Below are 12,273 nucleotides of genomic sequence, written 5' to 3' on the forward strand. Positions count from 1 at the left end.
TATCAAAAAATTACTAGAGCTAATCAGTGAATTTAGCAAAGTGGCAGTATCCAAAATCAGTACACAGAAATCACTTGCATTTCTATAAACTAACAATGAAATGTCAGAAAGAGAAATTAAGGAATCAATCCCATTCACCATTGCAACAAAAAGAATTAAATATCTAGAAATAAACTTACCTAAGGAGACAGAAGAACTGTAAACAGAAAATTATAAGACACTAATGAAAGAAATCAAAGACGACATAAACAGATGGAGTGATATTCCATGTTCCTAGGTAGGAAGAATCAGTATTGTGAAAATGACAATACTATCAAATGCAATCTACAGATTTAATGCAATCCCTATCAAGTTAACAAAGGCATTTTTCACAGACTAGAACAAAAAAATTTCACAATTCATATGGAAACACAAAAGACCCCAAATAGCCAAAGCAGTCTTGAGAAAGAAGAATGGAGCTGGAGGAATCAGCCTTCCTGACTTCAGACTATACTACAAAGCTACGGTCATCAAGACAATATGGTACTGGCACAAAAACAGAAATACAGTCCAGTGGAACAAGATAGAAAGCCCAGAAATAAACCCATGTGCCTATGGGCACCTTATTTTTAACAAAGGAGGAAAGGATATACAATGGGGCAAAGACAGCCTCTTCAATAAATGGTACTGGGAAAACTGGACAGCTACATGCAAAAGAATGAAATTAGAACACTTCCTAACACCATACACAAAGATAAACTCAAAATGCATTAAAGACCTAAATGTAAGACTAGAAACTATAAACTCTTAGAGGAAAACATGGGCAGAACACTCAATGACATAAATCAAAATAAGATCCTCTATGACCCACCTTCTAGAGTAAGGGAAATAAAAACAAAAGTAAACAAGTGGGACCTGATTAAGCTTAAAAACTTTTGCACAACAAAGGAAACTATAAGCAAGGTGAAAAGACAGCCCTCAGGATGGCAGAAAATAACAGCAAATGACAAAACTGACAAAGGATTAATTTCCAAAATATACAAGCAGCTCATACAACTCAATGTCAGAAAAACAAACAACTCAATGAAAAAGTGGGAAAAAGACCTAAACAGACATTTCTCCAAAAAAACCATACAGATGGCTAACAAACACATGAAAAGATATCAACATTGCTCATTATTAGAGAAATTCAAATCAAAACTACAATGAGATATTACCTCACATCAGTCAGAATGGCCCTCATCAAAATGTCTACAAACAATAAATGCTGGAGAGGGTGTGGGGGAAAGGGAACGCTCTTGCACTGTTGGTGGAAATGTAAATTGATACAGCCACTATGGAAGATGGTATGGAGATCCCTTAAAAAACTAGGAATAAAACCACCATATGACTCAGCAATCCCATTCCTAGGCATAAATCCTGAGGAAACCAAAATTGAAAGAGAAACAGGTTTCCCATTGTTCATTGCAGCACTATTTACAGTAGCTAGAACATGGAAGCAACCTAGATGTCCATCGACAGATGAATGGATAAAGAAGTTGTGGTACATATACACAATGGAATATTAGCCATAAAAAGGAGCATATTTGAGTCAGTTCTAATGAGGTGAATGAACCTAAAACCTGTTATACAGAGTGAAGTGAGTCAGAAAGAGAAAGATAAATACCATATTCTAATGCATATATACGGAGTCTAGAAAAATGGTACTGAAAAATTTATTTACAGGGCAACAATGGAGAAACAGACATAGAGAACAGACTTATGGACCTGGGGAGAGGGGAGGAAGGGGTGTGATGTATGGAGAGAGTAACATGGAAACTTACATCACCACATGTAAAATAGACCGCCAATAGGAATTTGCTGTATGGCTCAGGAAACTCAAACAGGGGCTCTGTATTACCCTAGAGGGGTGGGATGGGGAGGGAGATGGGAGGGAGGTTCAAAAGGGAGGGGATATATGTATACCTATGGCTGATTCATGCTGAGATTTGACAGAAAACAGCAAAATTCTGTAAAGCAATTATCCTTCAATAGAAAATAAATAAATTAAAAAAAATTATAACTTTGTGCTGCCACCCTGTCTTTAACCCCATCCTTGCATGAAGATCACACCAGGTGGCTATTAATCAACCAAAGCTTTTATTATCATTGGGCCTTGGGAAATCTGACAGGCAAGGTGACTTTTAGGTAGGTTTTGGATATTCCAGATCCTTGGATATAATACCATACCAATACTTGGGTGAATCAGGAGCTGAACCAGGGCAATGCCAAGTAGAGGTCAATTCTTGCCTGGTCTTCCAACTGGCCTTTAACATCAAAATGAACACCTGTGGGCAGAAGGAGAATTCTAGCAGGCTCTTAGTGTGAGTACTTTGTTACCTCACAAGCTCCCCACTCCCCGACACTATTTCAGAAAACTATTTTACTCTTTATGAAAACCATGCAAATGGCTATATTTTTGTAAGAAGGGAGAATCCATGTTAATATGAACTTTTAAATTCTACCCTGGTACTTTTAATGTGTTGCTAATACACAAAAAGTCTTAGAAATATAACATAGCTACCTCATCTTATATAAATATATACATCTTATACAAACATAAAATAGCTATCATTTAATGTAGGAAACACATCTTTCTATAGTTGCCTTTGGATTTTCTGAATGTACCTTCATGAGAAGAATACTCCAGAATATTGCTTCATGACCCATTTGGCAATCTTTCAGATTTTATTGTTTGCTTGTGTTTTCCTAAGCCCTCGTGATAGCTGATGTCTTTGAAAGACAAAGCTCATGTCTTTCAGAAGCTTTAAGACAAGAGACACATTCAATATTATGTAGATCTGAATTCCTGACCTATAATTTTTTTCTCCTTCAGAAATGTCTTTTAACATTTCTTCCAGAGTAGTCTGCTGTTGATGGACTCCCTTAGTTTTTATTGCTTCACTTTTGAAGGTCAGTTTCATTGGATATAGAGTTCTAGGTCAGTGGCTTATTTCTTTCAAAACATTTCACCCCACACTATTTTAGCAGGGTAGTTTCTGATGGGATGTCTGCTGTAATCCTCATCTGTATTCCTCTATATTGATAAAGTGCTCCCCTATCCTCCCCTCTCTAGCTTCTTTAAATATTCTCTTTTTCTCTTTAGCTTTCTGAGTTTGTATATGATATATTTAAGTTTTTTTTTTGGGGGGGTACTTATTCTCTATGGTGTTCTAAAGATTGACAGATTTAGTTTGAAGGGTGCTCTGAACTTAAATCATAAAGTCTTATATGATTCAAAATACAATATAATATATTTAGAACTTATGCCTCAAAGATTCTTTTTTTACATGTGGAAATGCAATGTGACTATTAATTCACATCTTTCTCAGGTTATATGCTTTAAAAGTGATGGTGGCAATAGTCTAAAGCAGAGATTGCCAACTTTTTTTCTGTAAAAGCCACATAGAAAATATTTTGGGCTTTACAGGCTATGAGCAAAATGGAAGTTATTTTGTATTGACTTATATAACTGCTTATAAATATAGAAAACATTCTTAGCTTGTTGACTGTTTAAAAATACGCAACATGACAGATTTAATAACCTCTGGTCTGAAGTATAGTTTGGATGCTTAATTGTTTTATGACTTTAAGATTTATGAATCTAAAACCCTAGCTGTGTCTCAGCTTCCTCATCTATACGCTGGAGATAAATCTTGCTCTTCCAAATTTGTCCAGAGATCTAATGAGAAAATATGTTTTGAAGCATGTAATTAATTAAATGGCCTTTGTCTGTGAGCTGTAGATAGGGTGATCTGTGTCCCAGTATATCCATTACAGGTTTAGTTTACCCTTGTCTTGGTGGAAAAAAAAAATTATAACACCTCTCTCACTAAAATGAATTATGGTTGGAATGATAAAATATAAATTACCTTTGCTATAACTGTGTGCATTTCAATGGATTATTATTCAGTCCGACTCTTTGTGACACCATGAATCACAGCATGCCAGGACTCCCTGTCCATCACCAACTCCCAGAGTTTACCCAAACTCATGTCCATCAAGTCGGTGATGCCTTCCAGCCATCTCATCTTCTGTCATTCCCTTCTCCTCCTGCCCCCAATCCCTCCCAGCATCAGGGTCTTTTCCAATGAGTCAACTCTTCGCATGAGGTGGCCAAAGTACTGGAGTTTCAGTTTCAGCATCAGTCCTTCCAATAAACACCCAGGACTGATATCCTTTAGGGTGGACTGGTTAGTCTCTTTGTGGTCCAAGGGACTCTCGAGAGTCTTCTCCAACACCACAGTTCAAAAGCATCAATTTTTCGGCTCTCAGCTTTCTTCATTAAGTTGGTGCAAACATAATTGTGGTTTCAGACCATGTATTTTAAATCTTTATAACTAGGTTCAAACACATCTTTATTAATCAAAGAAGGAATTGTTACAAACAACACATTTTTGCCAAGAAGAAATAAGTTTATTTCTTCCTATATCATAAAAATCCAAGCTTCAGGTTTTAAAGAACTCTAGAAAGCATTTTCTGCCTCTCACTGGCTGTGAAAGCATTTTCCCTGTAAAAGGTTGTTGAGATGCTTGAAGAAGCGGTAGTTGGTTGGCAAGAGGTCAGAAGAATATGGCAGATGAGGCAAAACTTTGTAGACAAATTCATTCAACTTTTGAAGCATTGATTGTGTGACATACAGTCAGGAGTTGTCATGGAGAAGAATTAGACCCTTTCTGTAGATCAACGCTGGCTGCAGTCATTGGAGTTTTTGGTGCATCTCATCTATTTGCTGAGCGTACTTAGATGCAGTGTTTTTGCCAAGATTCAGAAAGCTACAGTGGATCAGACCAGCAGCAGACCTCCAAACAGTGACCATGACCTTTTTTTGGTGCAAGTTTGGCTTTGGAAAATGCTTTGGAGCTGCTTCTCATTTCAACCACTGAGCTAGTTGTGGCCAGTTGCCCTATAAAGCCCACTTTTCATTGTATGTCACAATCTGATTGAGAAATGTCTCATTGTTGTTGCATAGAATTAGGGAAAATGACTCTTCAAATGACAATTTTTTTGTGATCAGCTCATGAGGCACCAAGCTTTTTCACCTTTCCAATTTGTTTCAAATGTCGAATGACCATAAATGGTCAACATTGAGTTCTTGGGCAACTTTTTGTGTAGTTGTAAGAGGATCAGCTTCATTGATTCTCCCAATTGGTCACTGTCCACTTCCGATGGTGAATCATTGCACTCCTCATCTTCAAAGCTATCGTCTCCTTTTAAAAACTTCTTGAACCACCACTGCACTGTACATTCATTAGCAGTTCCTAGGCCAAATGCTTTGTTAATGTTGTGATTTATCTCTGATGCTTTATGACCCATTTTGAACTTGAATAAGAAAATTACTCTAATTTGTTTTTGGTCTAACATCATTTTGCTAGTCTAAAATAAACCTAAAATGAACAGCAAGTAATAAGTCATTAGCAAACAACATAAAGTGAGAAATGCACATTAAAATGATGTATAATATAACCACATTTATATAAGAATGTATTCCAATATCAAAGGGCAAATTTCAACAATGCAAGACATCAATTACTTTCATCCCAACCTAATATTTATCTAACAGTATGTTGGCAGAGGTCAGTGACTTTTGGAGGCAGGATAATAAACTTTGAACTCTACTGTCACATGACTGGCTTCTGGTCCAAATTCTGTTGTAACTAATGAACTTCAAGTCTTGTGTGTTATGAAACTTGGATAAGTTTCATAACATATACTATATATATATATATATATATATATATATATATATATATATATACACACACACATGATTAAAACCTTTGAAGATTTATTAACTACCATAAAATGCATTCATTTAAAGTGAGCAATTCAATGGTTTTTAGTAAATTTATAGAGTTATGCAGCATTCACCAGAGTCTAATTTTGGAACATTTGTGTAACCTCCAAAAAAATGTCTTGCTCACTTGCAATCTCTTATTGTTCCCATTCCCAATCTCAGACAAGCACCAAGCTACTTTCTTTGTCTACAGAATTAACTTTTCTAGAAATTTCTCAGAACTTCCTTAAACCTGAATTTTGTTTTCTTTCAATGGGTTTACTAATGGTCCACATTCTCATGTTTTCATTGTGCAGATTAAGGAGGGTGACCCTTGTAAAGCACTCAGCCCAGGCCCTGGTATTAAGCAAGCACTCAATAAGCATTTGTTATTAGTGTTATCTTAGCCAGCTCTCTACAGTCCTTCAGTATTAAACTTGCTGTGTGGTTTTGAAGAGATATCAAATACTGAATCCGATTTAGTCACCTGTCTTTCTTCTTACAGTCATGGTACACACTTCCCAGTGACAGCTACAGCTTTGACACCTGCAATTAGGAGTGATTCTCCCTAATGAAAAAGTATTTGCTTTTCATACCTTCTGAGCCTGTTACTCTTGCCCCAGAGGGCTAGTGTTGGAAATCTTCCACAGTAGTGGATTGAGGAGACTTCCTGGCCCCTCAGGAATAGAAATGAACTCTTCTATTAAAGGCAAAGAAAATTCAGTGCACACTTGATGTGTACTGACAGGATTAGAAAGACGTGATTCATCGGGGCTGTCTTATAGTTAGTGATATAAATGTAGATAAGTACCAAAATTGAAGAGAATGAGAGATGACTTTTTCCAGGTCAGGTGGCAGGGTATAGGGGCAGTAGGGGTTACTCCTCTTTAGGAATTACTCTCATGTGGGAATTGCAAATGTCATATGCAAACACTATGATATTTGGACATTTGCCATATGTAAACGCATTGGCTCTTATAGAATTTATTTTGCTTTAGGACAAGTAACTGTACAATTGTAAGTAGTGTTTCACTAAGTATATTAATAGTTAGAATATCTATATATAAAGTTTTTAACAGTACTTTAGTGTAATATCAAATAAAAAACAAACCTGGACTTAGTAAGGAAAGACTTTCATTCAAAGGGTTATTGCCAAGGGTTGGGGGGTTATTATAGTAGGTAGAACTGCTGTTGCTGTTCAGTCGCTGAGTCTTGTCTGACTCATTGTGACCGCAGGGGCTGCAGGACGCCAGGCTTCCCTGTCCTTCACCATCTCCTGGAACATGCTCAAACTCATGTCCATTGAGACAGAACACTTTGACCATAAAATCTGTGGGTGTCTCAGGAGCGAGGCAGAAAGGCATTTTTTATAGACAGGAGTCAACAAAATTGAAGTGTGGGGAAGTGATATGAAGGTGGCCTGACTGGAGAATAGAAAAGAGATTTTTGTTGCCTGAAACCAATTTATTTTTAGAAGCATCTAGATGCTGCTCAGGCTGAGGCTTGATCAAGTTTAGGGGACCTGAAGGAAGGAAATATATTTACCAGTTTGGTTATCAAGCATTTTGTTCTTATTGATCATTGGAATAAACTGTTTCGGTGATCATTTATGGGACAATGAAAGGAAATTTAGAGGAACTGTATCTGGCCTTGTGATAGGTGAATAAGATGTGTGTGTGTGTGAGTCTCGACTAAATCATGGGGAGAAAGGTGGCTTTTTTGTGGTAAGCTGTTTTCTGGACCACAAAGAGAGTGTTTCATACCTCTACTCTTTTCCAAGATCAAGAACTGAAGTAAAATTCATTGTTAGTAAGAACTACTCAAAATAATTAGGATTGCTTTTTAGTTACAAGTAAAAGAAAACCACATTAACAATGACTTTATAAAATGAGGTTTATTTTGCTCACCTAATAAGTAGTTAGAGGTCTCCAGTTGCTGGCATTGGATCACCCGACCAATATGGCTAGTGAAACTCTTTGAATCTTTTTAGGCCACATCCTCTTTGCTGTCTCTTAGCCACAGAATAGCTTCCGGGTTGTTAATATCCTGTGTGTATTCAAAACAGGAAGGAGATGTCATATGGCTCAGCTGGTAAAGAATCCATCTGCAATGCAGGAGACCTGGGTTTGATTCCTGGCTTGGAAAGATCCTCTGGAGAAGGGAACAGCTACCCACTCCAGTATTCTGGCCTGGAGAATTCCATGGACTGTATAGTCTGTGGGATCGCAAAGAGTTGGACACGACTGAGTGACTTTCATTTTTGCCTTCACCTGCATAGGAGACCAGGATAGTTATTAACTATGCACATGGCCATAGGGATTCTCTAGCAAGAAAGATAGCACATACTCTAACAAATATTCTGTTTCTTCTGCTAATTGTATTATACACTTCATACTGATTCTCTACTATTGAATAAATCATTAACTATTTGAAGTGTAGGGAATTAAATACCCTATAAATAAGAGTATTAGAAAGTCATGCATTGTGTTTTACTTTAGATAAAGAAACTGAGCCATTCTTAGAACTGGTCTTTTGGAGGAGCCTTAGGAAAAGCCAAGAACCCCTTAAGTAAGCTTATTTGGAGTCATTGAAATGTTAGTATGCTTGGACAAGTATCTTCAACGGGTGTTGCAGAGCTCACATATCAATACTTTGCAAGAGACTTACACATCAATACTAAAAACACTGACCAAATAAAACTAAGGTTTATGCTCGTTTCCTATTAAATTTTTTTGTAGAAACAGTGGTACCCAATCCTGATGAGATGCTCATGTGCTACTGATGAGAATACCAAAATAGAAAACAATTTCCTTAAACATTTGTAAACACTTACAAAAACTATAAACAGACAAAATGTTAGTATCATTTACCCTAAAATATATCTCAACTAAAACTTCCTGCTTTCTGAAGGAAAAATTGTCATTATTGTCCATGTTTATATGGAATAGTTGTTTCAAAAATATTTCACATTTGTAGAAGTGTATGGAAACAGAAATAATTCATGATAATAAATTGTTATCTCTCCAAGCTTCAAAGTAATATTCTTTAAAATAGCATAACTTGTTTATATTATATTACTTCCATTTTGTAACATGTAGAAGTATCTATTTACTTAAAAGAAAGATGTCTACTTTCCCCAAAAGCAAAATACACATTATTTTCAAGTGCACTTGGAAAATTCTCTAGGATTGATGACATACTAGGTCATAAGACAAGCCTCAACAAACTTAAGAGTATATAAATTATTTCACTTTCTAACACCATACACAAAAATAAACTCAAAGTGCATTTAAAATCTAAATGTAAGGCCAGAAACTATAAAACTCTTAGAGGAGAACATAGGCAAAATACTCTTCGACATACATCACAGCAAGATCCTCTATGACCCACCTCCCAGAATATTGGAAATAAAAGCAAAAACAAACAAAATGGGGCCTAATTAAACTTAAAAGCTTTTGCACAACAAAGGAAACTATAAGCAAGGTGAAAAGACAGCCCTCAGATTGGGAGAAAATAATAGCAAATGAAGAAACAGGCAAAGGATTAATCTCAAAAATATATAAGCAACTCCTGCAGCTCAATTCCAGAAAAATAAATGACCCAATCAAAAAATGGGCCAAAGATCTAAACAGACATTTCTCCAAAGAAGACATACAGATGGCTAACAAACATATGAAAAGATGCTCAACATCACTCATTTTCAGAGAAATGCGAATCAAAACCACAATGAGGTACCATTACACGCCAGTCAGGATGGCTGCTATCCAAAAGTCTACAAGCAATAAATGCTGGAGAGGGTGTGGAGAAAAGGGAACCCTCTTACACTGTTGGTGGGAATGCAAACTAGTACAGCCACTATGGAGAACAGTGTGGAGATTCCTTAAAAAACTGGAAATAGAACTGCCATATGACCCAGCAATCCCACTCCTGGGCATACACACTGAGGAAACCAGATCTGAAAGAGACACGTGCACCCCAATGTTAATCGCAGCACTGTTTATAATTGCCAGGACATGGAAGCAACCTAGATGCCCATTGGCAGACGAATGGATAAAGAAGCTGTGGTACATATACACCATGAAATATTACTCAGCCATTAAAAAGAATTCATTTGAATCAGTTCTAATGAGATGGATGAAACTGGAGCCCATTATACAGAGTGAAGTAAGCCAGAAAGATAAAGACCTATACAGTATACTAAAGCATATACATGCAATTTAGAAAGATGGTAACGATAACCCTATATGCAAAAAAGAAAAAGAGACTCAGATGTATAGAACAGAGTTGTGGACTCTGTGGGAGAAGGTGAGGATGGGATGTTCTGAGAGAACAGCATTGAAACAAGTGTGCTATCAAGGGTGAAACAGATCACCAGCCCAGGTTGGATGCATGAGACAAGTGCTCAGGGCTGGTGCACTGGGAAGACCCAGAGGGATGGGATGGAGAGGGAGGTGGGAGGGGGGACTGGGATGGGGAAAACATGTAAATCCATGGCTGATTCATGTCAGTGTATGGCAAAAACCAATACTATATAATAAAAAAAAATTTCAAGCATCTTAAATTTGTTATGATGAAATCAAAGAATAAACTAAAAATACCTTGAGGCAAATGATAATGAAAATACAATTATATAAAATCTATGGGATGCAGGAAAACCAGTTCTTAGAAGGAAGTTCATAGTGATAAAGGTCTTCTTTGAGAATTAAGAAATCTCAGTTAAACAATCTAACATTAACCTAGAAGAATTAGAAAAGCAAAAGAACAAACAAAACTTAACGGCAGCAGAAGGAAGGAGATAATAGAGATCAGAGAGGAAACAAATAAAATAGAGATAATGAAACAGGAAAAATCAATATAACCAGGATCTGGTGCTTTGAAAGGGTAAAAAGAATTGACAAACCTCTGGCCATACCCACCAAGAAGATAAGATGGAAAACAGGACCAAAAACAAAATAAGAACTGAGAGAGGAGAAATAACAATTGATACCATAGATTGCTAGAAATAACAATCGATATCATAGAAATTTGGATTTCTTGGGCTCCAAAATCACTGTGGACAGTGACTGCAGCCATGAAATTAAAAGACACTTTCTCCTTGGAAGAAAAAGCAATGACAAACCTAGATAGCATATTGAAAATCAGAGACATTACTTTGCCAACAAAGGTCCGTCTAGTCAAAGCTATGGTTTTTCCAGTGGTCATGTAAAGATATGAAAGCTGGACAGTAAAAATGGCTGAGAACCAAAGAATTGATGCCTTTGAACTGTGGTGCTGGAGTAGACCCTTGAGAATCCCTTGGACAGCAAGAGATCAAACCAGTCAATCCTAAAGGTAATCAACCCTGAAAACTCATTGGAAGGACTGATGCTGAAACTGAAGCTCCAATACTTTGGCTACCTGATGCAAAAAGCTGACTCACTGGAAAAGACCCTGATATTGGGAAAGGTTGAAGACTGGAGGAGAAGGGGATGATAGAAGAAGAGATGGTTGAATGGCATCACTGAATCAATGGGCATGAGTTTGAGCAAGTTCTGGGAGATGGTAAAGGACAGGGAAGCCTGATGTGCTGCAGTCCATGGGGTTGCATGCAGACATGACTGAGCAACTGAACAACAACAATAATAACCACACACACACACACACACACACACACACACACACACACATATATATATATATATATATATACACACACACACACACATATAAAGAGAGAAGACTATGAGCCATTATCCAGTGGTCATGTATGGATGTGAGAGTTGGACTGTGAAGAAAGCTGAGTGCCGAAAAATTGATGCTTTTGAACTGTGGTGTTGGAGAAGACTCTTGAGAGTCCCTTGGACTGCAAGGAGATCCAACCAGTCCATCCTCAAGGAGATCAGTCCTGGGTGTTCATTGAAAGGACTGATGCTGAAGCTGAAACTCCAGTACTTTGGCCACCTCATGTGAAGAGTTGACTCATTGGAAAAGACCCTGTTGCTAGGAGAGATTGGGGGCAGGAGGAGAAGGGGACGACAGAGGATTAGATGGTTGGATGGCATCACCGACTTGATGGACATGGGTTTGAGTAAACTCCGGGAGTTGGTGATGGACAGGGAGGCCTGGCATGCTGCGATTCATGGGGTTGCAAAGAGTTGGACATGACTGATCGACTGAACTGAACTGAACTGATGAGCCATTATATGCCAACAAATTTGACAAGCTAGAAAAAAGAGACAACTTTTTAGAAACATACACCACACCAAAATTGAATCAAGAAGAGATAGATTGCATGATCAGGCCAATCACTAAATGTGAAATATGATTTATAATTTAAAAAATCCCTACAAACAAAAGTCCAGGATAAGATTACTTCATAGTTAAATTCTACCAAACACACAGAGAAGAATTTATACCAATCTTTTTAAAACATTCCAAAAGTTTGAAGAGGAACAAATATGTCCAAAAACATTCTATGAAGCCATCACTCTGATACCAAA

This window comes from Odocoileus virginianus, chromosome 17, assembly GCF_023699985.2.
Source record: "Odocoileus virginianus isolate 20LAN1187 ecotype Illinois chromosome 17, Ovbor_1.2, whole genome shotgun sequence".
NCBI lineage: Eukaryota > Metazoa > Chordata > Mammalia > Artiodactyla > Cervidae > Odocoileus > Odocoileus virginianus.